General features: G+C 42.1%; 1 protein-coding gene across 11 annotated transcripts in view; it reads right to left on the bottom strand.

The window, feature by feature from the left end:
- LUZP1 (leucine zipper protein 1) overlaps nt 1-27,191 on the bottom strand; it is a 97,143-nt gene that overhangs the window by 11,472 nt on the left and 58,480 nt on the right. For 6 of the 11 annotated variants that reach the window (XM_045378403.2, XM_005544488.4, XM_065528051.1 and 3 more), the window contains one exon: nt 13,038-13,143. The gene's annotated coding sequence lies outside the window, so the exon portion shown is untranslated. Of the gene's footprint in view, nt 1-13,037; nt 13,144-13,600; nt 13,667-27,191 lie in introns of all 11 variants that reach the window. The other 5 variants (XM_065528038.1, XM_015441022.3, XM_065528037.1 and 2 more) reach the window with 1 other exon arrangement.

The following is a 27,191-nucleotide window of genomic DNA, read 5'->3' as shown; positions in this document are numbered from 1 at the left end:
GGAAGTTTAACAGGCAGCCCAAAAGGATAGAATACAGAATGGGGAACAGGCAATATCTGAAGAGCCAACAGGTAAGAATTTTCAAGAGTTGATTAAAGATATGGAACCTCACATTCAGGAAGCAATGTCCCAACAGGAGAAAACTAAATCTGCACCTAGACACATCATAAGGATACGGAAGAACATACCACAAACAGAAAATCTTTAAAAAGAAAAAAGAAAAAAAAGACCATTGTCTCAGTCCATTTGTACTGCTGTAACAAAATACCTGAGGTAGTAATTTATAAGAACAGAAATTGGTCAGGTGCAGTGGCTCACACCTGTAATCCCAGCACTTTAGGAGGCCAAGGCAGGAGGATCACTTGAGGTCAGGAGTTCAAGACCAGCCTGACCAACATGATGAAACCCTGTCTCTACTAAAAATACAAAAATTAGCCGGGTGTGGTGGCGCACACCTATAATCCCAGCTACTCAGGAGGCTGAGGCAGGGTAATTGCTTGAACCCGCTGGATGGAGGTCGCAGTGAGCTGAGATCGTGCCACTGCACTCCAGCCTGGTCAACAGGGCAAGACTCCATCTCCAAAAAGAATAGAAATGTATTTCCTCACAGTTCTGGAGCCTGGGAATGTAAGATCAAGGCACCAGCAGGTTTGGTGTCTGCTGAGGGCTCAGTCTCTGCTTCCAAGATGACATCTAGAATGCTGTTTCCTCACAGGGAAGAAGGAATGGAACGAAAACGGTTGAACTCGCTCCCTCAGACCCTTTTTTAAAGGTGCTGATCCCTAATATTACCTCCTTAAAGGTCCTACCTCTTAAAGTTGTTGCACTGGGGGTTAAGTTTCAACACGAATTTTGGAGGAAGCAAAAACATCCCAAACACAAAAACAATCTATAATAACAACTGAACCACTTCTCAGCAGAAACTTTTAAGTAGGTGGCAAGTAGAATGGACTATAGGGGATATGGGTGGGAGCAGGAAGACCAAATAGGAGGCTATTGTAGTAATCCAACCAAAACACAGTTATGGCCTAGATCAGGATGGTGACAATACATGCGTTCCAAGAGCACATGACCAAGACAGTTGAGAAATGGTCAGAATTCTGGCTGTAGGAAGGTACGACCAAAGGATCTGCTCTTAGACTACATGTTAAGCATGAAGCAAAGAAAGGAATTAAGAAGCCGGGTGCAATGACTCATATCTATAATCCCAGCACTTTGAGAAGCTGAGGTGGAGTTCAAGACCAGCCTGGGCACAACACAGTAAGATCCCGTCTCTATAAAAAGGTAAAATAAGATAAAATTAGAAAGTGCAGTGGCATACACCTGTAGTCCCAGCTATTTGGTAGACTGAGGCAAGAAGACTGCTTGAGCCCAGGAGTTTAAGGTTTCAGCGAGCTATGACTGTGCCACTGTACTCCAGCCAGGGTGACAGAGCAAGACCCTATCTCTAAATAAATAAGCAGATAAAGATAGGTAGGTAGGTAGATAGATAGGTAGGAATTAAGGTAGACTCTAAGGTGGCTGGGCTGAATTTGTAGATGGACAGCATTATCATCAATTCAAATGGAGATGACTGCAGATGGAGCAGTCTGAGAAGGAAGATGAAGAGTTTCATTTGGGACATGTGTATGAGATGTGTATAAGATGTGTAAGGGCCTACTTAAAATTCCTGGTAACGATTTGAAGTGAAACCAATTAACAAAGTTCTATCTTTTTCTCCAGTCTTGTTCAGCTGGTTGAACAGACGAAAGAATAGAGAAACCAGAGTTGGACTGAACCAGGTCGAAGCACTGCATAACAAAGTAAGAGAAGGACAGGAGAGCAGAGGATGTGTGTGAGGGACTTTAAATTCACTCTGTATAGAAGGAGGTGACGAATAGTGAAAATATAATAGAAACTAATGAATTGAAGGGGACTTGAAGGCTTGTTGGAGTAAGGGTACCAGGTACCAGAGGAAATTAAGCCTGAAATATAGAAGACAGAAATCAGAGAGGGACTTCAAGGAATTGAAATCATGGAGGGACTGTAGTTATTGATAATGTCAAAAACGAAGTATAATTATAGGAATCCTGTGGGGGAGTAGGGAGAAGTAGAAAACAAGATCATTGGAAGAGAGAAATAATTGAGAGGTAAAGGTGTTACAAGGGTCACCAGCATGTGAGCACCACAAATTAATAGGAATAATGCTGGAAAGAGTGACGTTAAGACAGAATCTGAAGTTGTTGAGAAGGTAGGGGCAATGACTCAGGGCATCAATAGATGACAGCAACAATAGGGTATTAGGTGATGTTGTCCAGTAAGATTGCATTTAAAACTCACGGATAAGAGTGAAGAAACACAGTCTGAGACATAAGAGAAAAACAGCCACCACTGTAGAGGGAAGAAATGACTCCAACAATGATCCTATGAGAAAGCTCAGGGCAAAAGAAAAACAACTGAACTTGGGCCTGGCGGAGACGCCAAATGCCAATTCTCTCCAAGCCTGATTCTTCTAATGGCTGCACTATAAGCCTAGAGCCACCAGATGGGGCTCAAGCTCAGCTCCTCAAAAACACCAATGCTTGAAGCTGTTGAAAAGACCAAGCCTCCCCCTTCCATTCAGGTCTTGCCCACCCGATTACAGCTCCCTGTCCATCACTCGGTTTTTCTGGGTACATCTTTCTCTGTCCTCTCATCTTTGCCTCTTTTGGTCCCCCTTCTCCTTTCCCCAGCCTACCTGCTTCCTCATTCTCAAAAACATAGAGGGAAAAAACCTTCTATGTTTATGTTTTTAGAAGGAAACCTTTTCCCTTTTAAAAACTCTTGCCTTTGGCCTTCTGCCCAGTGGTACAATTAAAACCTTGTCAATTTATACACAGTGTTGGTTTGGGGGGACTTAACTAAGTTTAGACCACATACCAATTTTAAATGAGTGTATGATACAAAGGATCTGTGTTCCCATCATAGTCACCGGAAGACAAATGATATATGATGCATCTATAAAGTGCTTTAAAACAGCATATCGTCATAAATACGCTTAAACCATTAAATTGTATATTTTAAAGAGATAAACTTCACGATACATAAAGCATATCTCAATAAAGCTGTTAAAGAAAACCCAGCTTATCCTCAAACTGTAGCATTCTCTCAGCACATCTTATTTATACTAGCTTATACTATAGTTTTCACAATCTCTTTTTCAAAAGAAGGAAACGTTAAACTTTAGTATAGCCCCATCTATAAATTATCATAATTCTGAATTAGGAGAGTCTGGGAATTATACCACTGTTTTATTTATTTGGCGTTTAGTGCCAATTTTGTATGTTCTATTCAAGACTCTGGATGATATCAACCAACCAGTACAGGCAATGAAAAAGCTAAACCCAGTAAATATGCAGCAAATACTTACTGGACACATACAGAGAAAGCAGGTATTACACATCACTACTTAAAACCCTCTAAAGGTCCTGGCTACTGTTAGGATAGTCCAAATTCCCCATGATGGCACCCAAAGCCCTTCATGATCTGGCCCAGCCAGCCTCTTCATCTACATCCTCGCCCTCCCTCTTCCCTCTGGGCCCTCACTAGTTTGATTACTTCTCATTTCTTCAGATCCCATCTTAGACAAGGCATCCTTCTGGAAAATTCTGGAGTGCCTTCTTCAAACCCCAGGCCAGAATCAGGGCCTCTCTTTTTCGATTTCACAGTCTGCTGTATGGTTCCCACCACAGAACCTATCACACTCTATTGAAGCTTTATTTACTCAATTCTTTTTTGTTTGTTTGTTTTTTGTTTTTTGTTTTTTTGAGACGGAGTCTCGCTCTGTCGCCCAGGCTGGAGTGCAGTGGCGCGATCTCGGCTCACTGCAAGCTCCGCCTCCTGGGTTTACGCCATTCTCCTGCCTCAGCCTCCTGAGTAGCTGGGACTACAGGCGCCCGCCACCGCGCCCGGCTAATTTTTTGTATTTTTAGTAGAGACGGGGTTTCACCGTGGTCTCGATCTCCTGACCTTGTGATCCGCCCGCCTCGGCCTCCCAAAGTGCTGGGATTACAGGCGTGAGCCACCGCGCCCGGCTATTTACTCAATTCTTCTCTTCAACTTGTGTCACCACTATATTCTCAGTACCCAGCAGAGAGCCTAGAACACAGTGAATGCTGAAAATTCCATGAATTTGACTGATGAGTGAGTCTCCTAATTTTCAAATAGCTTGTCAGTCCCTTGGCAATGACCATTAACAGAAAACAATAAGAATGACCATGATCTAATCACGGATTACAAAGGAGAAAACAGATGGCAAGAGTGAACAGACAGCACAGACTCTCAGGCCCTGTCGTAATGCTCTGAAGGATCTCATCCCTAGCCCTGTGCCACCTGCACAATGTCTCAACCACAATACTCTCCCCTTGACCTGCTGGGAAGTCCTTTCTTGCAGGTCTATGCCACACAAACAGGACACAGATATCAAAAAACCACAGCACTCACAGGATGTCCAGCTCCAGTTATTGGACCAAGTGTTGCAGAAGTAGTAGAAAACATTTCTGGATCTTCCTCCACTCCTCAGAATGAGATTTCAGAGTCAGAAGGTAGCTAAAGATCATTTAGTCAACTGGTTTTCAAACTAGACTCAGCAAATCCCCTTGGGGTCATTTAGGGGAAAGAGGGCCGGGGAGATATTTTGAGCAGGCTGAACTCCAGGCTCCTTTCCACTTACTCAACCAAAGCAACTGATTTTAGCTTCTTACCATATTGGGCTTCCCCTATATGACTTTATTAAATAAAGAGATCTACATAGCTTTTATTTAAAATAAAATCACTTACTTCATCCAATCCCCTTAATTTAGAAACAAGGAAACGGACTCAGAAGTAAATTCTGTGCTTTCTCCAACAGTTTAGCAAGGTCAAGGACTTCAGTCTCCTGACTATATTCAGGATTCTTCCCATTATGCAAAATCACCTCCTTATAAACTCTTAAGCATTTTTACAAAATGAGGAGTTCTGAGCACTACTCTATAAACAAACTAACAATGACAAAAGAGTATAAAGGAATAAATAAGTACAACCACAAATAGGGCACTACTATACTACAGGCAATACTAAGTACCTTATATACATGATTTCTGCAGGAATCCCAGATCTACCGTTTACTTTACATGTTCTTACATTACTCCATGGAGGTTTCCCTCAGTGTCTACACAAACACAATACGGTAATCCCTGGGCGTGTAAAATGCTTAGCACAACACCTTGCACCTAAGTCACAACAAACAGTACCTAGTATTCCTCTATTCAGCTTTCACAATAACCTTATGGGGCAGGGACTCTCAAATTTTCCCAAAGTACACGGCTAGCAAGGATAGAGCAAATCTAGGTCCAATTCCAAAGTTTATATTCTTTTAAGAATACTATACTGTTTGGCCAAGTCACTGACTTTCTCTATGCTTTAGTTCCTCTGAAGAAATAAAAGAATATCAACTCAACTACCTTAGAGCAACACTATGCAATAAAGTTAGCAAAAACACTTTGAAAAGTCCTGTGCATACCTAAAGTACGTTTCATCAGGGAGAATCCTCCTAAAAATAGTGATTCACTAAGATCATCCTTTCTCCCCAGAGTAAACAAGGAACTCGACTGAAAATGGGGTTAGGAGGTTACTTATCTCTGACCTTTTGGCCCTAAGCATAGCCAAAGTAAGAAATGCTTTGCTGCCTCCCAGATCATCCAAAAGCAAAGTACGCCTCTCTTCCTACTGTCTCCCTGACTCTCTGTTAAGTATGTTTATCCAGGCAAAATGCATTTATTTAGCGGACACTTAGAGAACACCTATGATGCACCCAACATTTTGCCAAGATAAGTAGAAAACCTTACCTTTGCCTGAAGTCTTCCCTGACCATCTTACATAAGATAGCACCCACCCTTTTGCGTCCCGTCGTCTATCCTGCTTTTCTTTTTTTCCTTAGCATATTGTACTATCGTACATATACATCGGAAGCTCAGAAGAAGTAATTAAATGTGCCTAAGGGTGGGGTCTGAGAAGGAAATTGTTTATATTAAATCTTGGAAAATCATAGGAAGGTTTTTACAAAGGGAAGGACAGTCTCACTTTTTCATGCCAACTTCCCCTACATTAGTACCTGGCTCAGTTCTAATTCACGCTAGCAAGATACAGCGCCAACTGTCTCTCATTCAGGGCTCTTTCTATCAAAGTTCCTGAACCCAGCTCCAAGTGGCCCCATCCAGCATTTTGGAGGGTGGCTCTTCTTCCTGTCCTGGCAGATCAGGAAGGTCTGAAATAGAACATAATCAGGCCTGCCCTGCCCCTTCTCCTAACACAGCTGCCATGATTCACTTCCTGTTCCCAATAGTCATTTAAAGAGGGGTCGGCAAACTTTTTTTCTAAAGTTTGACAGTATACATGTAAGTATGCAAACTTAGTTTGAGAGTAAATATTTTAGGCTTTATAGGATCTAAGGTTTCTATTCCAGCTACTGAACCCTGACAATGTAGTGATGAAGCAACCACATACATACTGTACAGAAGTGGATGAACATAACTATGTTTCAATTAAACTTGACTTACAAAAACAGGCAGTGGGCAGGGCATGGCAGCTCACGCCTGTAATCCCAGCACTTTGGGAGGATATGGGGGGAGGACTGCTTGAGGCCAGGAGTTCAAGGCCAGTCTTAGCAATACTGCAAGACTCTGTCTCTATTTAAATAAATTATTAAAAATTTAAAAAGCAAAAAGATAGTGGGCCTGTCTGCCAGAATTTGCCAATCTCTGATCTAAAGGATAATGGGAGCAATTTTTTTTTTATTTTTTATTTTTTTGAGACAGGGTCTACCAGGCTGTAATGCAGTGGAGCAACCACGCTCACTGCAGCTTCCACCTCCTAGCCTCAAGCAATCCTCCCATCTCAGCCTCCCAAGCAGCTGGGACTACGGGCACACGCCACCATGCCTGGCTAATTTTTCTTTTTTTTTTTTTCCTTCTTTTTTTTTTGGAGAGAGGGGGTCTCTATGCTGACCAGGCTGGTCCCAAAATCCTGGACTCAAGCCATCCTCCCACTTTGCCCTTCAAGCCTTCTAAAGTACTGGGATTACAGATGCGAGCCACTGGCCCTGGCCAAGAGCTATTTTCAAGCAGCTTCCTCCTGACCACTTGTAGTTACCTGTTTTAAAATCTTAGGCTGTCTAAGTCTCACCATCAAATTCTTGCACATTTCTATTTAATTACAGGGCTTACATTATTTTTCCCAGAATCACAAATTCATGTAATTTGGATATGCAAACTCAAGAGTTAGGAACCCAGCTAGCATATAGAGATTCTTCATGTTGGAAAGGATTTAGAGATCATCTAGTCCAACCTCCCACTCAATGCAGACGTTATCTAGCAAGTAGTCACTCAGCTTCCGTTCAAACACTTCTAATGACAGGAATGACAGTCACTTCCTCCCAAGACAACTCACTCCATCTTTGGACATCTCTAAGGTAAGATACCCTACTTATTTTTCTTCTTGGCACATTTAACCACCTGATTACTTGTAAATTTATTTACACTGATTCTTCTTACCATAAAGTAGGATGTGTGACATCAGAAGCATAGTTTTTTGTGTTTGTGATTTTTTACTGCTGTATCCCCCGCCCCTTGAACAGTGCCTAGTACATAAAGAGTATAAAATAGTTGTTTATTGGGAAGGAGGGAGGGAGAAAGAGAGGGAGAGAGGGAAGGAGGGAGGGAGTGAACAAGCTAACAAAACAATGCTGCATTTGGGGAATTTAATTCAGCGTGGCTGACACCAGAGACACAAGGGGAAGAGCAATTAACTGGTAAGGTTCGGGTGGTAGGTTTGAGGCCCCTGAAATGTTACAGCAAGTGCAGAGGCTGAGGGTGTACTGTTTGAGGAACATTCCCTTATCTCCTTTCCTTCCAAGCCCCCCCAACCCACAGCCATTCCAACAGTAAACATCTTTTTTTTTTTTGAGACAGAATCTTGTTCCATCATCCAGGCTGGAGTGAAGTGGCACGATCTCAGCTCACTGCAACCTTCACTTCCTGGGTTCAAGCAATTCTCGAGAACTGCCTCAGCCTTCCGAGTAGCTGGGATTACAGGTGTGCGCCACCACATCCAGCTAATTTTTCTATTTTTACTAGAGACGGGGTTTCACTATGTTGTCAACACTGGTCTTGAACTCCTGACCTCAAGTGATCCGCCTGCCTTGGCCTCCCAAAGTGCTGGGATTACAGGTGTGAGCCACTATGCCTGGCCCAATGGTAAACATCTTTCAATGCATCTGTTCTCTGGGACTTCCTTTTCAAAACATCCTTCCCCACAAGAGAAATGCACCATCCTAAATTCTGTAGATGCTTCTATCACTATACCCACGATATTTAAAATATCTGTCATTCCTCTGCTGGGCTCTGAGAGCAGGGACTGTGTTATCTTCATTTTTCAGTCCTGGGCACTGAATACAGTGACAGGGGCAAGGTAGGAACCTTGTAAATGTTTTGTAAATAAATTAATGTAATAGTTTTATTATATTCCGTACTGGCCAAATTTACATAAAGGGGACTATTTTCAGATCTAGGCACTACATTCTAGGAAAGATGATTAGCCTTTATGCCAAAGGCTGAAATGCAAGTGCCAAAGAGATCAGGCCAATGATTTAAATGAGTTCAAGGGCCTAGAAGGACTACAGCTAAGAGGGGTTATGCCCTCCTTTTATATATAATCTCTTAAATGTAGCCAATGAATTCAGATTTTAAAAAAGAGAAAATAAAAAGAATACCACTGTATAGTCCTCCAAAACACACATGCCTGCAAGTGGAAATGGGAAGCAAATCTGCAACCTGTATTGGACAAAGGGATTAAGTAAGGGAGTAACACAATCAGAACTGCAGTTTTTTAAAAGACCATTCTAGCAGGATAAACTAGGGTGCTATTGTAATAGTCAAGGCAAGAGATGGGATAAGGGCCTGAACCAGGACAGTTCAAATGGAGTAAGAGGGTGGGACAGATGAAAGATGACCTGGTCTGCCCAGTTCTCATAACGAAGTCCAAGATTGCATGAACTAATCTGGCAGCCACAGTACCAGTTTGTAGATTCATACTTGTTTTGTTTCCAAATAAACTGTTAAATCTCATTTTTAATAACCGAAATATGGGGTTTAATTGTTTTGCAGGCAATGCGATACAATAATTAAAGTTTACGAACTCTGAAGCCAGGTAGCCTAAGTTCAAACTCTGACTTTACTAGCTACTAGCTGTGTGACCTTGGATAAGTCATTTGACTTCTCTATGCTTCAATACCTGTAAGGTTATGGTATGTGTAAATGAGTTAATGCAAGAATTGCTTAGACTAGTACCTGGTCCACAGTAAGTGTCATGTAAGTTTCAGCTTAAATTATTATTTATTATTTCTGGATTTCAACTTCTTAGTTTTAATCCCTTGACTAAATATTCTCTACACTGTCCAGCCTGCAAGCATTCACTATGTAAGTCTCATAGGCATGTCTTTTCTATATCTTCATCCAAATTGATGTTCAAAAACAAAATATAACCAAAAACAGCCCTGACAGCCCTGTAGAATGTCACTAAAAACACCTCCTATAGACTAACACCGATCTACTACAATTCCTGAGTGCAATTATTCAACAAGCTCCAAAGCCAGGTCAAATTTTTTTTTGTCTTGGGATCACATGAGAAAACATTAAACACCTAATTTTAGCACTTAAGAAACATCACCTTTGTAGCACATTCCAATCCTCCAGCAACCTAGGAATCTTTCCAAAAATGAAATGCGCTGATATATACCAAACTGCTATATGGTAATTATTTCTGGATAATGTGCTTTTTTTCTGTTTTTGCTTATGTCTATTCTCTAATATTTTTATACTTAACTTGGACCAATCATTTAAATAAAATCATGGCAAGGCTTAAAGAAAAAAAAGAATTGTTATCAGCTAGCATGATTTATTCTTAATGAATACAAGCTGGCTTCTAGGGGTCACTGTTGTTCTCATTCTTTGATCAATCAATTTTAGAATTTTACCCGAGATCACTGTCAAGTTTCCAATGACATCCTTAAACTCATGTGACCCAGAGGTTAACTCCAAATAAATCAAACATCTCAGATGGGCACAGTGGCTCATGCCCATAATCATAGAGCACTTTGGGAGGCTGAGGCAGGCAGACAGCTTGAGCCCAGGAGTTCGAGACCAGCCTCGGCAACATGACGAAACTCTTTCTCTACAAAAAATACAAAAATTAGCTGGGCATGGTGGCATGTGCCTGTAGTCCCAACTTCTCAGGAGGCTGAGACGGGAGGATCAACCGAGCCTGGGAGGTCAAAGCTACACTGAGCTGAGATCACACCACTATACTCCAGCCTGTGTGACAGAGTGTGAGACCGTCTCAAAAAACAAAGACAAAAATTAAAAAAAAAAAATCAAACATGTCTACGGGGAGAATTAAAATTTGAGAGCCTTCAAAATATGTCTAGAATCCATTGCTTTCTGGTTAGCCACCACTACCACCCAGGTCCAACCTACCATCATCCCTGCCCTGGACTACTGATTACTGCAAAAGCTTCCTAACTTGTCTCCCTGCTCCCATCACTGTCCATCCTTCCCCACCCTCCACAGTCTGTTCTCCCACAACAACCAGAGGAGGCCTTTTAAAACATCAGTCAGATCAAGTCACTCCTCTGCTCTAAACTCTCTAGTGCACCTCACTTAGAATACAATGCACTCCAAAGGTGTCACATGGCTAAGGCCCTGTAAGATCTAGGTCCCATCACTCATCTGCTGCTCCTTCCCTACAGACTCCACTCCAGCCACACGGCCTCCTTATGGGTCCTTATACATGACCAGTTACACTCATCTCATCCCTCACAGATTTTATACCTGCTGTTCCCTCTGCCTAGGATGCTTTTCCTTCCCCCAGATATCTCCCTGGCTGGACTCCTCACTTCTTTTAGATCTTAGCTTAAAATATCACCTCATCAGAGGCCTTCCTTGATTGCTATACACAAAGAAGCAATCCCTCAGCTCCCTACCACTATCACCTTACGCTGCTTTTTGTCTTCTTAGCATGTACAATCTAGTGGATGTTATCTATTTACCTGTTTATTTATTTATATCTAATTATTCATTTTTATCTGTTTCTACCCATTAGAATACAATCCTTCAGAGCAAGGACTTTTTCTATTTTGTTTAATGCTGTATACTTGGTTCCAATAACTAAGGCATGTAGTAAGTGGTCAATTTTTTTTTGTCATCAGAACATTAGCCCCAGTATATAGCAAAATATTTTATGCATAATAGGTATGTGTAGGCTGGGCGCAGTGGCTCACACTTGTAATCTCAGCACTTTGGGAGGCCGAGGTGGGCAAATCACCTGAGGTCAGGAGTTCAAGACCAGCCTGGCCAACACGGTGAAACCCTGTCTGTACGAAAACTACAAAAATTAGCCGGGCGTGGTGGCATACACCTGTAATCCCAGCTACTCGGGAGGCTGAGACAGGAGAATCGCTTGGGCCCAGGAGGTGAAGGTTTGCAGTGGCAGTGAGCCAAGTTCGCCAGTGCACTCCGGACAGGGCAACAGAGCAAGACTCCGTCTCAAAAAATAAAAAAATTAAAAATAGGTATTTGTAATAAGTTTTACGAATAAAATGGTTGTTCTCCCCAAAATTTCACCAAATATATGAAAACACCATTGGTTCTTCCATTAAAAGAGACCAAATACTGGCTGCCACTCGCCCAACAAGAAATTAATTTCATAACCCAGTTCTCTGAGGTAAGAGAAATGCTCCAGGGAAAGGAACAGAACAAGAATCCTGAACCAATTAACAGGGCAAGAGTTTGCCTTGAATTTTCCCACTCCTTCAAGAAGAGTTCTGTAGTATCCCTAACTACACCTATTTCCTAAGAGGGGTTGACATGAGAGCAAGAGGCTTTGTTAAGATTACTTTCCTATGCCCAGTCACTGCTATGAGGAGAACCCATTTCCCACTCATTCTGAGTTATCCTATTGCTCTACTTTCCTAGGGAAGTTTTCTCTATCATCCAGCTATCAGTAGCAACCAAGACCACTGGGTCTCTTGGCCACTCACCACTCAGGTTCTCACTTCTCTCCCTTCTATTTCATTAGTGCTCTACTCTGCCTTAGCCAACACCAACCAATAAAATATTGGCACATAAAATCCACATATGGCTAGGAAAAGAAGCTAGTTGTTGATCAAAAGGTTTCGTATTTTGCTTTGCTTTTCCAACCTTAAATCAGTCACAGCCTCAACCAAAAAGTAACTTTCTCAAAAGAGAAACATTACAGTATAATGAAAATAACCCACTGTGGTGGTGGCTCATGCCTATAATCCCAGCACTTTGGGAGACCAAGGCAGGAGGACTGCGTTAGCCCAGCAGTTTGAGACCAGCCTGGAAAATATAGAGACCCAGTCTCTACAAAAAAATTAGCTGGGCATAGTGGTGCACACCTGTAGTCCCAATTACTCGGGAGGTTGAGGTGGGAGGCTCACCTGAGCCCAGGAAGTCAAGGCTGCAGTGAGTCATGATCATGCCACCGCCCTCCAGCCTGGGCAATGGGAGTGAGACCCAGTCTCAGAAAAAAAGGAAAGAAAGTAACACAGGTTTGAAACCTAGTTCTACTACTTGTGTGAACTTGGAAGAGTTATTTAACCTCTCTAAGCTCGTTTCCTTGTGGTGATGACAACAGTACTTACTTCATAGGGTTGGCAGGGAGCTAACATGTCCAACAGGACTGCGCCCGACATAGAGTAAATATTCAATAAATGGTAGCTACTTCTTAAGGATGGCCTACTTCTTTTGGTTGCTGACCTCATGCAAGGATTTTTCACCCTCATCAGGTTGATTGGTTGGTTAAAGGAGAAAACATGTAAAGTACTCAGCATAGTATTTGGTTCATAATAGGCCATCACAAATACTGACTTTCCTCCCCACTTCCAGTAGTGGCAAAATTATAGTGGCTTCAGAAACCACCCAATCCTATTGGTATGCCCAGGTTTCACTGTACAACATACTTACCATTTAGGCAATTCAAGCTTTCCGTCAATACTTCCGGCGGCTCCCCCTTTGCTTGCAGTTTTGGAAACAGTCATTCACTATCTTTCAAAGACAGTTGTCTCTTGACCTGGATAGAATATAAACAGAATGCAAGAGATAGGTAATGCATGAATCATACCAAGACTGAGCTGACCCAGAGGGTTGTCCCAAAGACTTTTACATATAATTCACTGTCAGCAAGGGGCCAAAGTAAAACCTGCATCTAGATCCTGACACTAAAGGAAACTGGCTAAGCTGGCTATGTCTCTCTCAGGAAAGTCAAGAAAGAATTTGGCTGTAGGAGACTTCCCCTTCCCTATAAGATGATATGGTCCTAGGGTAGAACCCACTGTCTTTGCTTTAATTAAAACACCTAAACATTCCTCAACAGTCTAAAAATGTATATGACATCTTACAGCTAGGAAGCATCTCAGAAATCAACTACAGGTTGAGCATCCCTAATCTGAAAATCCCAGATTCAAAATGCTCCAAAATCTGAAACGTTTTGAGTGCCCACATGACTCCACAAGTGGAAAATTCCATACCTGATCTCATGTGATAGGTCGCAGTCAAAACACAGGCAGACAATACTCAGGTTTATTCAATGTCCCCTGGAGAAAAATAAAATTACCTTCAGGCTCTATAAGGTGTATAGGAAACATAAATGAATTTCATGTTTAGACTTCGGTCTTATCCCAAGACATGTCACTATATACATGCAAATATTTTTTTTAAAAATCTGAAATCTAAAACACTTCTGGTCCCAGGGATTTCAGATAAGGGATACTCAACCTTCAGTTAAATGTCCTTGTTTTACGGAAGGAAACTAAAACTTGGTAGTGAGTCATGCAATTATTTAGCAGAAAAGAAAGGATTCTAGTAAAAATAAGATGTTCTAGAAGATAGGAAAAAAACATACGTGGGGTATTTACCAACCCTGAGCACTATGCTTTATGTTTTATATAAGACAATAAGAACATAATGTTACCTCTACCTTACAGATAAAGAATCTAAGTTTCAAGAAGTGACTTGTCCAAGGTCTTACAGCTTGCTATTAAAAGACAGAGTTTAAACTCAAGTCTGTCTGACTTTGAAAGTCCTTTCACCATGCTGGTTCTCATTTTGTTGCCTTCTAGATTCGGTCCTCAAAAGAGCCCTGAACCACCCAATATCAATTAGAACTAAAAATAGAGCTTCTTTGTCTGCAAACTTACCCTCTAGTTTTGTAACAAGCAGCCTTCTATAGGAGAGCTGAAAAGCCTACCATCCCATTGAATCTTACCCCTAAAATCAGAGAAGAGCTACTAGAGATGGAAAATCTGGGTCAAACTTCTTGTGTTTCTCACTTACTCTTGAGGAAAATGGAAAGGTAGCTTCTAAGCTAGTGGTAAACCTAAAGCTTTTGTACATGATCTTACATTCAAACTATCCTCCCTTCTTTCATCACAACTGCCTCCCCTGCACATCCCTGCAAGCCACCTTGTGACTGCCTTCCAAGACTATTGGTCCCTTCAATCCAACTTCCACACCTCCAGCAAAACACGCACGCAGGCGCACGCACACACAAACACACATGCACCTGCGCGTGCGCACACATACACGAATCCATCCCTGCCTCTTCCTAGAGAGCAAAAAGGCTAGAATGAAGATGGACAAATAATGAGAGTTTTTAAAAATAGTTTAAAAGATGAGGGGAACAGGAGGAACTCAAGCCTCAAGCCAATAAAATTTGGAAAAAAATTTTTTTTGTAGTAATGAGGTCTCACTATGTCGCCCAGGCTGGTCTGAAACTCATGACATCAAGTAATCTTCCCACCTCAGCCTCTCAAAGAGAAGAGTTACTGATAGTATTCAGGCACAGTGGTTCATGCTTGTAATCCTAGCACTTTGGGAGGTCCAGGCGGGTGGATCACCTGAGGCTAGGAGTTCAAGACCAGCCTGGCCAATATGGTGAAACCCTGTCTCTACTAAAAACACAAAAATGAGCTGGGCGTGGTGGCATGTGAATGTAATCCCAGCTACTCAGTAGGCTGAGGCAAGAGATTCACTTCAAACCAAGAGGCGGAGTTTGTGGTGAGCCCAGATCGCACCACTGCACTCCAGCCTGGGCGACAGAGTGAGACACTGTCTGAAAAAAAAAAAAAAAAAGTTACTGATAATAAAAACAGCTAGAAAATAAGTATCAAAAAGGATCTAGGCCAGGCACAGTGGCTCATGCCTATAATCCCAGCACTTTGGGAGGCCAAGGCAGGAGGATTGCTTGAGCCCAGTTCAAGAACAGCCTTGACAACAAAGCAAGGCCCCCATCTCTACAAAAAAAATTTTTTTAATTAACTGGGCATGGTGATGCACACCTATAGTCCTAGCTACTTGGGAGACTGAGACAGGAGGATCACCTGGAACCCAGGAGTTTGAGGCTGCAGTGAGCCACAATTGTCCTAGTGCACTCCAGCCTAGACGACAGAGTGACATTCTACCTTTAAAAATAATTTTTAAAAGGATCTATACCAAGGCAGTACCCAAGAGATGGCTTAGGTGGATGTGGGGGAAGCTTTAGCTCTCCACCCTCTGCTTTTAAAAAAGAATCAATGGAAGTTAAAGTAAGTGTGATCGGTATTCAAACAGTTTTAGGGCAGTTCCACAGACGTTCTGTCCTGCCTCATCACCACCTGTCTCTTTCTCCCTCCCCACCCACCATAAACACACAACACCCACACACAAATACACACCCACATACACACATACACACACCTTCTTCTGCATAGCCTAAAACCTCTCCCACATAAAAATTCTGAACCCTAAGAAAAGGTCACATAAATCTAGTCTATCTCCCCTAAGGTCTCTGCAGCCCTAACAGTGATAGCAGCACCCCTGCTAAAATCTACTGTCCCAGCACCTACCACCTACTGCCAAATTTGCTGACATGTTACTAAGGCCCAGGGGCTTTTCTCTTCAAAACAAGACAGAATGCACTGCCAAAAGGAAAGAGGAACTCCAGCTAACCCTGATTTGTTTTCAACTGTCTACATTCTCTCCTGTTTCTAAGGGGTAGAAGCAAGCAGCAACTGATTTCTTTCTTCTGAATGCCATTTACTTCTTGCATCCTCAGTGTACTCGCCCTCTGTCCCCAAAACAAGAGGATGACTGTAAACATCCTCAAATTCCTTAGTGATGCCACTTCAGAGAGCTTTCCACCATGACAGACCCATCCTCATCACTTCCCTCAAGCATCTCTTCTGGCACTTACTGTTTGTTGTTACTGTTGGTGGTGACAGCGGTGGTAGTATGTGTGTACGGGTCTGTCTGCCTAGAAGCAGAGACTAAAGGATCCTTACAGATCACAGAGTCCAACCACCTCATTTCCCAGAGGAGCAAGTGAGTCCCAGAGAGGAAACGAGACTTGCCCAAGGTTACAAAACCAGTTCAAGTGAACAATTTTGTCCCCCAAACACTTCAGTAATAGATTAAAATGTCCGTACGAAATTCTGCTTTCAGTATGACCCTCCCACAGGCAACAACTATAGTCTGGATAAAACACAAAAACTATCTGAAGTGAACAAGGGCTGGCAGATTTTGAAAATAAGCTGAAAGCTGGAAGAAAGGGCTGACATGGAATGAACTCCCCATTTTTGGAACTCTGGCCTGAGGCTGGTCGAGCTGAAGTTCCAATTAAAAAACAAACCCTAGGTTTTCTGTCCTGAAGAAACAGCCCAGAGCAGCCAGAGATCACGGGAAGTAAGAAAAAAGAGAGCCAGAGAAGGAAGGAGAGTCTCGGGTTCTGTGTGTAAATTCTGCCCAGTCTCTGGCTGAACCCTGAGCCATGCAAGGCAGGCTCAGGCAGGGCAGAATCCAAAGACCTCAGTTAAAGAGAAAAGAACTGAACTGAGATTTGAACTGCCACCCACTGCAGGTGTGAGAGAGTTTGCAGTTTTGAGTCTGAGTTATTGTCTACTAAACCAAAAACATCAACAGAAACCGAAGTCTCCACAATACAACATTCACAATGTGAAGAATACAATTCCAAATTACATAAAGAACAAGAAAAATCATCTGGGCACAGTGGCTCATGCCTGTAATCCTGGCATTTTGGGAGGCCAAGGCAGAAGGATCATCTGAGCCCAAAGTGTTTTTGAGACCAGCCTGGGCAACACAGTGAGACACTGTCTCTACAAAAAATGAAAATAAATTTTAAAAAAACTAGCCAGGTATGGTGATGCATGCCTGTGGTCCCAGCTACCTGGGAGGCTGAGGCAGGAGGATCACTTCAGCCCAGTAGTCAAGGCTGCTGTGAGCCATGTTCACACCACTGCACTCCAGCCTGGGCAACAGAGAGAGACCTTGTCTCAAAAAAACAAACAAACAAACAAACAAAAAAAACCTAGAAAAATTAAACCCATTTGCAAAGGAAAAGACAATCAGCAGAGGGCAACTCCAAGACAACCCAGATGCTGAAAATCTCAGACAAAGATATTAACACAGCTATTATAACTAAGCTGAATGAGGTAAAAGAAAATATTCTCAAGGCCGGACATGGTGGCTCAGGTCTATAATCCCAGCACTTTGGGAGGCCGAGGCGGGTGGATCACGAGATCAGGAGATTCAGACCATTCTGGCCAACGTGGTGAAACTCCGTCTCTACTAAAAATACAAAAGTTAGCCGGGTGTTGTGGCGCGCACCTGTAGTCCCAGATACTCGGGAGGCTGAGGCAGGAGAATCGCTTGAATCTGAGAGGCAGAGCTTGCAGTGAGCCGAGATCCAGCTACTGCACTCCAGCCTGGTGACAGAACGAGACTCCATCTCAAAAAAAGAAAAAAAAGAAAGAAAATATGCTCAAAATGAAGGGGAAAAAACAGTAAGTCTCAGAAGAGAAACTGAGGCCGGGCGCGGTGGCTCAAGCCTGTAATCCCAGCACTTTGGAGGCCGAGGCGGGTGGATCACGAGGTCAGGAGATCGAGACTATCCTGGCTAACATGGTGAAACCCCGTCTCTACTAAAAATACAAAAAAAACTAGCCGGGCGTGGTGGCGGGCGCCTGTAGTCTCAGCTACTTGGGAGGCTGAGGCGGGAGAATGGCGTGAACCCGGGAGGCGGAGCTTGCAGTGAGCCGAGATCACACCACTGCACTCCAGCCTGGGAGACACAGCGAGACTCCGTCTCAAAAAAAAAAAAAAAAAAAAAAGAAGAAGAGAAACTGAAAAAAAAAAATTTAAGTGGAAATTTTTGAACAGAAACACAGTATTTGAATTTTTTTAATTCACTGAATGGGCTTAAGGACAGAATGGAGATGACACAGGAAAGAGTCAGTGAAACATGGAAGTAGAACAATAGAAATGATTCAAACTAAAACAACTCTGGGTCATTCTCAGTCTCTAGAAAAACTACCCTCAGACCCTTTACTAAAGTATACACAGGGATAATTTTCTGTTATCAGAAAAATTGGTATCAGAGATTAACAGAATAACGGGATCACAGAGTTTTCTAGTGGTCCTAAATTATATAGGAAGTAAAGGGAAAGTAATTTTATTTTTCCCCCTATAATTGCTGAAGTAGCACTCAGGATTGTTGAGGAAAAAAGTCAGGAGGGATTTTAATAGTTTTAACAGTTTTTCTGCCCTGTGCAGTCTCTTCACCAAAAAGCCAACATGATAAACAGGCTGATGGCAGGATGGGGTGGGGACCAACTAGGGGGTATGGGGCTAAGGAAGTGCCAGCAGCTTGCTATGTATGAGCCAACCTAGGTGGTTTTAAAGGCAGCTTCCCTGAATGCCATCACTGAGTCGCTTCTCACATTCAAGTCACTTCATGTTGGAGTTCAGAACACTCTAGATAAAAGTGGAAGAAAAAACATAAGCTGCAGAAAACATGTCAATTTCTTTAAGGCCTGCCTTTTGCTCACTCCCCTCCTTCCTACCCCACTTGCCAACAAGAAGGAAGGAAGAGAATCCAGAGCCAGTAATCTTTTCTGACTAAAGTGGGAAACTGAGAGTAAGACAACATGCCCTCTAAGTGCAGAGAAACTTGGATGGGGAGTGAGAATCACGGGTGCTGGCCTCTAGTTCTACCATAGACATTGCTGGACCTCAGACATGTCTTTTACACTTTCTGGGTCTCAGTTTCATCAGTCAAACAAAAAGGCCAGACTGAATGATATTTAGCAATGATACACTATTGTCCTTTCCAGTAACACTATGAATGACATCCCTAACCCTGCTACCTCCATTTGCCCTTGAAGAAACTATAAACAGGTCTGAAAAGACAGAAGTAGAGGCATATCATTTGATTCACTGGAGTACCTCATGTTATATAAATTATTCAAACTTTTTAAATAATTTTCCTTAAGTATTGCATTAATACTTAAATTACATCAATAATAGATATTTCGGTACCTATCTATGATAGAGGACTGCTGTAAAATAATGTCTTTCATCTGAAAGTGCTGCTAATTCTCCCAGAACAACTTTTTAAATCTACATAACCTTTAGGATGAGAAGGCAAAAATACTCTTATATCTTATGATAAGCAAACAAACTAAGGGACCTGTGAGACCTTTTTAGGAAGCTAGTAACAGACAAAACTAGAATCCAGCAATCCCATCTCTATGTGTCAGGTTCTTTTTCACCTTGCCAAAGAAACCTTACCAAAGAGGAGGATAAACAAGACCAGAATTAGAAAGAACTTAAATATTTTTGTGCACTTTGGGAGTGCTTATTAATAAATGATTGATAAAGCTAGCTTGAGGTTAATGTATCTATTTGAAAGCTGGCACTCAAAGAACCAGCTCTGCTACTTAATTTTTTTTTTTTTTTTTGAGACCAAGTCTTGCTCTGTTGCCCAGGCTGGAGTGCAGGGGCACGATCTCAGCTCACTGCACTCTCCACCTCCCAAGTTCAAGCAATTCTCCTGTCTCAGTCTCCCGAGTAGCTGGGATTACTGGCGCATGCCACCAAGCCCAGCGAATTTTTATATTTTTAGTAGAGATGGGGTTTCACCATGTTGGCCAGGCTGGTCTCAAACTCCTGACCTCAAGTAATCCACCCACCTCAGCCTCCCAAAGTGCTGGGATTACAGGCGTGAGCCACTGCGCCCAGCCCTGCTGTTTCCTTTTCTAACCAGTGGTCTATAATTGAGACTAGGCTTCCTTGCCCATGTTTGTGAAGTTTAGCAACAGAATCACATCTAAAATTGCTATTCACCTGCTGAGAGAAAGCTGGCCAAGGCTAAGCACAGTGCCTCAAGCCTGTAATTCCAACATTTTGGGAAGCTGAGGCAGGAGGATCACTTGAGCCCAGGAGTTTGAGACCAGTCTGGCCAACATAGCAAGACCCTATCTCTCCAAAAATAAAACCAGGCCAGGTACAGTGGCTCATGCCTACAATCCTAGCACTTTGGGAGGCCAAGATGGGAGGATCACTTGAGCTCAGGAGATCGAGACCAGCCTGGGCAATATAGTGAGACCCTGTCTCTAAAAAAAATTTTAAAATTAGCCAGGTGTGGTGGTGTATGCCTGTAGTCCCAGCTACTCGGGTGGCTAAAGTGGGAGAATGACTTGATCCAGGAGACTGAGGCTGCAGTAAGCCATGACCACACCACTATACTCCAGCGTGGACAGAGTGAGACTGTCTCATTGGCCAGGCATGGTATATGCCTGTAGTCCTAGCTACTCAGTAAGCTGAGATGGGAGAATCGCTTGAGCCCAGGTGTACAAGGTTACAGTAAACTATGGTTTCATCACTGCTGGGTGACAGAGCAAGATCCTGCCTCCAAATAAATAAATGAATGAAAGTTGGCCAAATCAGAAGGTGTAAAAAAGTAAAAGACCACTGCGCTGTTAAAAAAAAAAAAAAAAAAAGAGAGATAGGCAAAGAGAAGAAAAAAGAGAAGAGAAGAGAAAGAAAAGAGAAAAGAAGAAGAAGGGAAGAAAAGAAAAAAAGGAAAAGAAAAGAAAGAAAAGTTTGCCTATGTGAAAGTGATAAGGAAAACGCAGAGCTGAGGATGGGTTTTGCTGTTATTTTTGTTTAATGAGGGTACTATCCTAGCACTGTCTATCACATGTACGAGCTGCAAGTCTTAGGAGATGCAAGTCACCCAAAGGTTTCAAATCTTTTTACCTTCACACTCAACTCAGAGAATGTGACTTCCCTTGTACTGACTGTTAAGTGCCCAGAGTATCAATCTAGAAGTTTTTTGTTTTACATGCATCTAATCTCCCTTAGGAGAAATGTATTTCATCTCTCTTAAAATGGAAGATTAAAATGCCCTTCTATATATTTGGTGGTATCAGGAGAAGAATACTAAGCTGTACATATTAGAGAGCCTGAGTGAAAAAGGTTTTCTGCTTTTATTTTAATTTGAAGGCATATTTTACAGGGTCACTATTATTTCTACCCCCATAATAAGTTTCTTTCCATTTTATTACCTCTAGAGAACTTCCCTTTGTTTCTATTCCACACTCTCTCTCCATCCTGCCTGCTGCCCCAGCAACATGCTATAAGGGAAAACCACACATGGTACTGAAAGTCAGATGATCTGGGTTCTACTCTAATTCAGTCACATATTACTTTAAGTGATTAAACTTCACAACCTCAGTTTCCACAACTGTATATAGAGATTACATCTAAACTTCATGGGACTGTTGTAAGGATTATATAAAAATATACATTAAATGCACATAATGCCTGAACTAAAATACACTCTACACTTATTAATTCAATTTTCTTTTCATCACTATTCTGATTATGCCTTACACATTCTTAGTTTCCGCCCCCCCCCCCCTCCCGGCACATCAGGAAGCCCTAGGGGAAAAAAAACACCTTGAGAAAGTAACTTGCCCAGTTACAGCAGAAATAATTTTAAATAAGTACTAAGAGAGGTGGATGGGTGGGGCCAGAGGTATAGTAAGACAGCATCCAAAAGGGCAGAGAAGATGCCCAAGTCAGAATAATCAGGCTCCCTGCCAGTTCTCTGCCTCCCACCCCTAAGCCCCAAGTTCCTTCTTCTAGCTATAACTATGTCTATCTCCTTCTTTTACTAAGTCACACTTGCCAACACTTCTCAAGTCAATGTCTACATTATTAAAAACAAACAGGAGGCTGGGCAAGGTGGCTCATGGCTGTAATCCCAGCACTTTGGGAAGCCAAAGCGGACAGATCATGAGGTCAGGAGTTCGAGACCAACCTGGCCAACATGGTGAAACCCCTTCTCTACTAAAAGTACAAAAATTAGCAAGGCATGGTGGTGCATGCCTGTAGTCCCAGCTAATCGGGAAGCTGAGGCAGGAACTTGCTTGAACTCGGGAGGTGGAGGTTGCAGTGAGCTGAGATTGCGCCACTGCACTCTAGCCTGTATGAAACAGCGAGACTCCATCTCGAATAATAATAATAATAATAATAAATAATAAATAATTTTTTTAAAAAAACAGTCATGGTGGCTTGTGCCTGTAATCCCAGCACTGTGGGAGGTCAAAGTGGGTGGATCACTTGAGGTCAGGAGTTCGAGACTAGCCTGATCAACATGGTGAAATCCCATCTCTACTAAAAATACAAAAATTAGCTAGGCATGGTGGCGCACATCTGTGGTCCCAGCTACTTGGGAGGCTGAGGCAATGAGAATTGCTTGAACCCGGGAGGCGGAGGTTGCGGTGAGCCAAGATCACGCTGCTGCACTCCAGCCTGGGCAAGAGAGCAAGACTCCACCTCAAAAAAAATTAAAATTAAAATTAAAACTCACTCACATTCACATACCAGGTAGTACAATGGACAGTAGAATCCTGAGTTCTACACATTTGTCTCTCCAACTTACTAGAATAGTTTCCTCATTTGTAAAACAGAAATGACAACGTGTCTTGACTACAAGATTATAAGGACCAAACAGAAGAATGTATGTGAAAGTACTTTGTATACTATGAAACATGGTTACTGTTATAGGTACAGTGAGTCTACCTTTGGCCAGTTTAGGTGTTAAGTTTTACTTTAAAAAGGCCTCAGTTCTACAATACTCTATTTCTGTGATCCAAGGCTGCCTATTTCCAGCTCAAGTCCTCTTCTTCCGGGCAGCTGAACATTTTATACTGTCATCCTAATTTCACTTGATTCCCTGATTTTTGCAAGGTTCCTCAAACTTCTCTAACCAAATGGGCTCCATGTCTCCAAAATGGTAAATAAAGACCACTAGAACTGATCACCTCTAACTATCCTTTTGGTTCTAATATTCTAAGATTCTTGGGCCTATGTTCCCAATGCACTTTGTCTGTATCTCTACTTGAGCAATTTTCTTAGTCTACTTTGCAATACAGGTTTATCTGACACCATCTCCTAAAGAAAAAGGCACAGGTAGGTTGTCCTATGTTGTTTTATATTCCCTGTAGCAATTAACATGGAGCTTTATACACATGGTACTAAAAAAGTATTAGTTGAATTGACTTGATGCTAATTTCTCATTTTTTTATACTCATCCCTACTACACCATAATTATAGACTACCTTATTCTTTTGTACTGCCATTGGCCTGGTACTGTGTGAAATACATAGTCAATATTTTTTAAGAACCTGATGTGACTAGTTCTTTTTTTGAGACAGGGTATCACTCTGTTGCCCTGTTGCCCAGGCTACGGTGAAGTGGCACAATCGTAGCTCACTGTAACCTCGAACTCCTGGGCTCGAGCAATCCTCCTGCCTTGGCCTCCCGATTAGCTAGGACATAACTGAAAGTGAAAGCAAGTATGACAACTTAGATCTTAGTTTTCATTTTAAAAATAACACTACGGGTGTGACCTTAGGCAAACTGCTTCATTTCTCCAGGCCTCATTAAGATACCTCTTACAACTTTTAAACAAAGTCTGGAGAGGACGTCGAGAGGAACTGGGTAAGAACAAGCCCTTTGAAAAACCCTAAGTTTATCTCTAGTATAGCACTTATCATTCTGTATTATAATTGTCTACTCGTTACTCTCCTATACCAAACTCTGAGCGCTTGAAAGGCCAGAATTATGTATTCATCTCTGAATCCAAGCATGTGCACAGAACGTGGCACACAGTAACGGTTCAATGTTCAATGGCCAAACTGCTGAAAATTACAAGTGCCTATACTTACGAAGACTTTTATGTATAAATGGACTTATATAAACTTATAAGAAAGAATAATTCATCTCCCGCATGTACAACCCTTTCAAATAACATTAAATAATAGTATTTTTCTTATTATTACCAACTAAAGTCCACGTTTTGTTTTTTGTTGGTAGTTTTATTTTATTTTATTTTTTTTAAGACAGGGTCTTGCTCTGTCACCAAAGCTGGAGTGCAGTGGTGCAATCATGGCTCACTGCAGTCTCAACCCCTTGGACTCAAGCAAATCCTCCCACCTCAGCTCCCAGAGTAGCTGGGACTACAGGGATGTGTCACCACAACAAGCTAAGTTTTGTATGTTTTGTAGAGATGGGGTTTCATCATGTTGCCCAGGCTGGTCTCGAACTCCAGAGCTCAAGCAATTCACCCACCTCGGCCTCCCAAAATGCTGGAATTATAGGCATGAGACACGGCACGAGGCTTAGGAAGTCCAATTATTGAACGCCCAGAATAATCTGAAATTTAGGATCCCTAGAAGATATCCTGACAGGAGCCTCAAAAGTGCATGCCTCCCGTGCTCTAAATAATATACCTCCATATATATATATATTTGGAGACAGGTCTCACTCTGTCACCCAGGCAGGAGTGCAATAGCGCAACCATGGCTTAATGCAGCCTTAACCTCCTGAGCTCAAGAGACCCTCCCACCTCAGCCTCCCAAGTATCTGGGACTGCAGGTGTGTACCAAAATGCCTAGCTAAATTTTTTTATTTTCATTTTTTTGTAGAGACAGGGTCTTGAACTCCTGGCCTTCAAATGATCCTCTTCTCTCGACCTCCCAAAGTGCTAGAATTACAGGCGTGAGCCACTACGCCTGACAATAATACCTAATGCTTATACATTATTTCATAGTTCAAAGCACTTTCACTTCCATTCTCTCAATCCTTAATAATGACCCCATAAGGAGGTATTATCAAATTTATTTTATATATTGAAGAAACTGAGGCTCATATTTTAAATAATTTGCTAGCCTAAGGCAAGCTGATATCAGCTAAAGGAGGGCTTTCATATTTAGTCTCTCTTGCTTCAGTGCCCAAAAGAGGCAGGAACAAGAACACCACCATCTCCACTCCCCTGGCCTGTACAAACAAGGTGGATCAGACCACTATCTGCTATTGCTTTACTGAGCTGACTACCTCTTACGTTTTTCTTGTCTCCATAAAAATTAGCTGCCCAGAGTATTTTTATTATGTCTTAAGCAAAAAATGAGACCAGCCCAGGGAGAAAAATCCCCAAGACTACAAACAACCACATTCATAAGCTGCTGGCTTATATCTTTATATACAAAGCTAAAGAAATAAGGGCAAAACCTGCTCCAATGGGGAGTTGTAAACCCTATTGACCAAACAGCCCCTCAGCACTTAGGCAGGTAGTTATACACAGCTAATTTAGTTTGTAATAGTTTTTGTACTTTCTTCAATAATTTGTACTGCCTATTGTTTTCTCCCTACCATTCTAAATGCCTCAAGAGCAAAGGTCACATCTTCTAGTTAATTTACAACTGTTCCTATACAATGACCATATAGCACCCAAACCAAAATTGGTTTTTCTGGCCTGGATATTTATATAAAGTATTACCCAAATTTAAAAATTAAAATACACAGGCTGGGTACAGTGGTTCATGCCTGTAATCCCAGCACTTGGGAGACCAAGACAGAAGGATCATTTGAGACCAGGAGCTCAAGACTAGCCTGGGCAACACAGTAAGACCTTGTCTCTATAAAAAATAAAACAAAATTAGTCAGGCATGGTGGCACACACACACCTGTGGTCCCAGCTACCTGGGAGGCTGAAGTGGGAGGACAGCTTAAGCCTCAGAGGTCAAGCCTACAGGGAGCCAAGATCACGTCACTGCACTCCAGATGACAGAGCAGACCCTGCCTCAAAAATTAAAAAATAGTCTGGGTGTTGTGGCTCATGCCTATAATCTCACACTTTGGGAGGCCGAGGCGGGTGGATCACCTGAGGTCAGGAGTTTGAGACCAGCCTGGCCAACATGGCGAAACCCCTCTTTACTAAAAATATAAAAATTAGTTGGGTGTTGGTGGCGCATGCCTATAATCCCAGTTGCTCAGGAGGCTGAGGCAGAATTGCTTGAACCCGGGAAGCAGAGGTTGCGGTGAGCTGAGATCATACCACTGTACTGCACTCTGGGTGACAAAGCAAGACTCTGTCTTAAAAATAAATAATTAATAAATAAATAACAAAAAAAAAATTTTAAAGACTTTAAGTAATTGACATTCTTCAACTAACATTTATAAAATCTACAGTTTCTAATAAAGAAACACCAAAAGACACTTAACACCTACAATGGTGCCAGGCATACATTTGAGTGGGCACTCAATAAAGTTGTGCTGAATGAATGATAACTGAGAGCTTAAAATCCATTAAAAACCACTTAAGGCATAATAAAATATCCAGGACAAAAGCCAAAAGAAATGACTAGAGACTGTCAAGTTAATTGTAAAAATAAGATTCTAAGGTAGTTCACTCAAAGTCATACTTAGGGTACCACAAGTGAACACTCTGGATTTAAGCACCACATTGTATCTACAGCCAGAGTGAATGCATTAGGGCAGTGACTTAGCACGAGGGTTCTCTCTGCTCAGACCAGCAGCATGCAACCAGCAGCAGCTTGCCCCTTCCCCCAGTTAGTCCCCATTACCAACGCCCTGAAGCATAGTCACAGAACTGCAGCAGTTAAGCCAGGCAGTACTAAAAGTTAGAAGGAAATGAGCATGCCACCTGACCCTTTTCTGGCACAGGCTAAGCTGATTAGTTTAGGTTATAAACACAACTACAAGATTCCAGTACACTGATGAAATGACTCTTTTCCTACAAACTAAAAATAACCTATTAAAACAGGAGTGCTCCTCAAGTATTTCTGCCCTGCCAGCAACCCAAAGTTCCATTTCCTCAAATCCTTCATTAGTCTAGTCTTATTGGATCCAAGTCTCCACACCTCCCCCATCTTCCCCACTCTTCATCCTAATGCTATGAACACAGTGAAAGACCTA

The sequence above is a fragment of the Macaca fascicularis genome, chromosome 1, assembly GCF_037993035.2.
Source record: "Macaca fascicularis isolate 582-1 chromosome 1, T2T-MFA8v1.1".
Classification (NCBI taxonomy): Eukaryota; Metazoa; Chordata; class Mammalia; order Primates; family Cercopithecidae; genus Macaca; species Macaca fascicularis.
This window is presented reverse-complemented; position numbering and strand designations above follow the sequence as displayed.